The sequence below is a fragment of the Lagopus muta genome, chromosome 34 (genome assembly GCF_023343835.1).
Source record: "Lagopus muta isolate bLagMut1 chromosome 34, bLagMut1 primary, whole genome shotgun sequence".
Taxonomy (NCBI): Eukaryota; Metazoa; Chordata; class Aves; order Galliformes; family Phasianidae; genus Lagopus; species Lagopus muta.
In genome coordinates, this window is record NC_064466.1 from 303,876 (window position 1) to 308,675 (window position 4,800).

General features: G+C 52.4%; 1 pseudogene; it reads left to right on the top strand.

The window, feature by feature from the left end:
• Positions 1–653: 653 nt before the first annotated feature.
• On the top strand, positions 654–4,407 carry LOC125686299 (EVI5-like protein; annotated as a pseudogene).
• Positions 4,408–4,800: the final 393 nt, after the last annotated feature.

Consider the following 4,800-nt stretch of genomic DNA (forward strand, 5'->3'; position numbering starts at 1 on the left):
TTCCCCATTACCCTCATTCATAATAGTGTCCGTCCTCCCCTTCCCCATTTCCCTGATTAAGATTTGTAATCAACTGCTCGGACCAACATTTGAACCGTTGCTTCTTAATCTCACGCCGGGTATAGAGATAATAAAAGAACCTCCTCTCCCTCCTATAAATTGGAGCGAGACAGGATCCCACAGAGGTGATGGCAGAACCCCTCATTCTGCAGCATCCATTGGCCTCTAAAATGAGCCTCGTTCCTCTGCGGAGCGACATTTTGCTCTAAAAAACCACCAGAACGGGCAAACTACTCAACATTGCTCAGCACCTCCAGCAAATCCATCGTGAAGGCATCTCTCCTGCGCCGGCCCCAGATGAGGGGACACTGAGCTTAACGAATTCCACCTTATTAGCCCGATGGGGCTAATTTACAGCGAGTGCAGAACGATGCAAGTGGCTTGATGTGAAAACTGAGCTTGAATGCTTTGGGCTTGTTGTTTTTTAGGGCATTGAGTGTCGCAAACCGAGCCGTGCTCGCGCTGAGCTCCTTTTCATAGAGATTTGAAGCGGTGCGGTGAGCTGTGAACAGGAAGACGCCGCGATGTCGGCAGGGGAATAAAGAGGGGGGGTCCCGTCCTCCTAACGCTGGTGGTTGGCTTCCAGGTGAGACCCCAAATCCCCACGATGGCGTCGCCGGCCGTCAGCCCCGACTCGTCGTCCCATGAAGGCCTTTCCTCCGTCAACTCGGCCCCCGGCGTGTTCGCCCACCTCTGACTCTGAGAAACCTCAGCCCCGATGAGCTGGAGCTGCTGGCCAAGCTGGAGGAGCAAAACAGGCGAGTGCTGCTCTTTCCTCTTTGTTTTATTGTTTGGGGGCAGAGATTGCACTTAAAATTAAATGGTTTTACCTGTGATCTTTCAGGACCTTTCCTACCCAACACCCATCCCATGGTTCTGTAATCTTTCAGGACATTTTCTACCCAACCCATCCCATGGTTCTATGATCTTTCAGGTCCTTTCCTACCCAACCCATCCCATGGTTCTGTGATCTTTAAGGTCCTTTCCTACCCAACCCATCCCATGGTTCTGTGATCTTTAAGGACCTTTTCTACCCAACCCAGCCCATGGTTCTGTGATCTTTAAGGACCTTTCCTACCCAGGCCATTCAGTGTTTCTATGATCTTTCAGGACCCTTCACAATCCAACCCATTCTATGATCTTCAGGGATGCTTCCAACCTAAACTATTATAGGATTCCATGGTTCTATGATCTTTAAGGACCTTTCCTACCCAACTCAACCATCCTATGGTTCTGTGACCTTTAAGGACCTTTCCTACCCAACCCATCCCATGGTTCCGTGTTCTTTCAGGACCTTTCCTATCCAACCCAGCCTATGGTTTCTGTGATCTTTAAGGACCTTTTCTACCCAACCCATCCTATGGTTCTGTGATCTTTTAGGACCTTTCCTACCCAACTCATCCAGTGTTTCTATGATCTTTCAGGACCTTTCCTACCCAACCCCAGCCCATGGTTCTATGATCTTTCAGGACCTTTTCTACCCTACCCATCCTATGGTTCTGTGAACTTTAAGGTCCTTTCCTACCCAACTTATCCAGTGTTTCTATGATCTTTCAGGACCCTTCCAATCCAACCCATTCTGTGATCTTCAAGGATGCTTCCAACCTAAACTATCGTGGGATTCCATGGGTTCTATGATCTTTTCAGGTCCTTTTCCTACCCAACCCATCCCATGGTTCTGTGATCTTTCAGGACCTTTCCTACCCAACCCATCCCATGGTTCTGTGATCTTTCAGGACCTTTCCTACCCAACCCATCCTATGGTTTCTATGATCTTTCAGGACCCTTCCAATCCAACCCATTCTATGATCTTCAAGGATGCTTCCAACCTAAACTATCATAGGATTCTATGGTTCTATGATCTTTCAGGACCTTTCCTACCCAACCATCCCATGGTTCTATGATCTTTCAGGTCCTTTCCTACCCAACCCATCCTATGGTTCTGTGATCTTTCAGGACCTTTCCTACCCAACCCATCCTTGGTTCTATGTTCTTTCAGGACCTTTCCCTACCCAACCCATCCCATGGTTCTGTGACCTTTAAGGACCTTTCCTACCCAACTCAACCATTCTATGGTTCTGTGATCTTTAAGGACCCTTCCAACCTAAACTATTGTGGGATTCTAGGATTCTGTGACCTTTAAGGACCTTTCCAACCCAACCATTCTATGGTTTTATGATCTTTCAGGACCCTTCCAACCTAAACTATTGTAGGATTCTCGGATTCCGTGATCTTTCAGGACCTTTCCTACCCAACCCATCCCATGGTTTTATGACCTTTAAAGACCTTTCCTACCCAAGCCACCATTCTATGGTTTTATGATCTGTAAGGACCCTTCCAACCTAAACTGTTGTAGGATTTTAGGATTCTGTGATCTTTCAGGACCTTTCCAACCCAACCATTCTATGGTTTTATGATCTTTAGGGACCCTTCCAACCTAAACTATTGTGGGATTCTGGGATTCTGTCATCTTTCAGGACCTTTCAACCTAAACTATAGTGGGAATTCTAGGGCTTTCGGGGGGATTTCTCCTCTCCTGATGTGTTTGGAGGGAATGTCTCCTCCGTTGGGGCGATTCTGGAGGAAGATCTCCTCTTTCGGGGTGGTTTGGGGCAATATCCTCCTCTTTTGGGGTATTTGTAGGAGTATCTTCTCCTCTAGGGTGGCTCTGGGGGCAACGTCTCTGATTTTGGGGTGATTTGGGGGGGGAATATTTCTACTTTTTGCACGGAAAATCTCTTCCACAGGGGGGAAATCCCTCCTCTTCTGAGCTGTGGGGAAATCCCTCTTCCTTTAGGGAGCCTGTTGGGGGTGTCCTCCCCCTTGGCAGCGGTTTGGGGGGGCGATGTCTCTTCTTGCTTAGGCGCTTTGGGGGAGCATCTCCCACTTTGGGGTGGTTTAAAGAGAAAATCCCCTCTTTTGGGGCAGGTTGGGAGAAATCACCTCTTCCTTCGAGGGGATTTTGGGGGGGGGGAGGAATAACATTGAGGTGCTTTTGGGGGGGGGGGGGGGAGGGGGGGAGCTCCTTCCTGAGGGTGATTTTGAGGAAGGGTCTCCTTCCCAAGGGTGGCCTGGGTGGGGAAACGTCTCTTCTTGAGGTTTCCTGGGGCAGCATCTCCTTGTTCATGGCGTTGTGGGGAGATCCCTCTTCCTTTAGGGCGACTTTGGGGGAGCATCTCCCACGTTGAGGGTGCTCTGGGGACGCGTCTCCCCCTCGAGGGCGGCTTGGTAGGGGGCAGTTCCCTCTTTGGGGTGACTTTGGGGGAGCCTCTGTTCCTCTGGGGGTCTCTGTGCTCCTGTGGGGGCTCCCCTGGCTCGACCTCCTCCCTCCCTCAGGCTGCTGGAGGCCGACTCCAAGTCGATGCGGCTCCATGAACGGGCTCGCGGAGGAACAGCGGCTCCTCGTTGGTCTCCAGCTCCTCGGCCTCCTCCAACCTCAGCCACCTGGAGGAGGACACCCTGGATCCTCTGGGGGCCGCATCGTCAACGAATGGGACGAGTGGAGGAAGAAGAAGGAGAAGCTGCTCAAGGTGGGAAAGCATCGCTTTGTTTCCCCTGATGTCCCAGCCCTCCCGCGTCTCCCATCTCCTCTTCCACCTCCTCCCAACCCATTCTCGGCCCCCCTTTTTTCCCCCCAGGAGCTCATCCGCAAAGGGATCCCCCCACCACTTCCGTGCCATCGTGTGGCAGCTGCTCTGCAGTGCTACCGACATGCCTGTCAAAAACCAGTACTCAGAGCTGCTCAAGATGTCCTCGCCGTGCGAGGAAGCTCATCCGCAGGGACATCGCGCGCACCTACCCCGGAGCACGAGTTCTTCAAGGGACAGGACAGCCTGGGCCAGGAGGTGCTTTTCAACGTCATGAAGGTAAAATCTCCGCCGTCCCTGCCTTGGTTCTTTGCCCTGGATGAGTTATTTTCCACGCTCCAGCTTTCCTTTTGCATCAGAAACAGCGTTGCAAGCAGGAGCAGAGAGGTGATTGTGCCCCTGTATTCAGCACTGGTGAGGCTGCACCTCGAGTGCTGTGTCCAGTTTTGGGCCCCTCACTGCAAGATATGGAGGCCCTGGAATGTGTTCAAAGGAGGGCAATGAAATGGTGAGGGGTCTGGAGCACAGGGCTGATGAGGAGAGGCTGAAGGAGCTGGGAATGTTCAGCCTGGAGAAGAGGAGCTCAGGGCAGAGCTCACTGCTCCCTATGGCTGCCTGAAGGGAGGCTGCAGGGAGCTGGGGGTCGGCCTCTGCTCTCGTGTCATCAGGGATAGGAGCAGAGGGACGGCTTCAAGCTACGGCAGGGGAGATTCAGGCTGGACATGAGGAAGAATTGCTGTTCAGAAAGGGTGGTCAGGCACTGGAATGGATGCACAGGGAGGTGGGGGAGGCACCCGAGCCTGGGGGTGTTGAAGGAAAGGCTGGATGTTGTGTTGAGGGACGTGGTTCAGTGGGAGCTGTTGGGAATGGGGGAACGTTGGGACTGGATGAGTCTTTGAGGTCTGATCCAACCTTGGGGGATTCTATGATTGTATGATTCCCCATGTGTTCCCTATGGAGTCCCCCATGTGTCCCTATGGCGTCCCCCATGTGTCCCTATGGCGTACTCCTGTGTCCCTATGGCGTCCCCCATGTGTCCCTATGGCGTCCTCGTGTGTCCCTATGGGTCCCCATGTGTCCCTATGGAGTCCCCATGTGTCCCTATGGCGTCCCCGTGTGTCCCTATGGCGTCCCCATGTGTCCCCTATGGAGT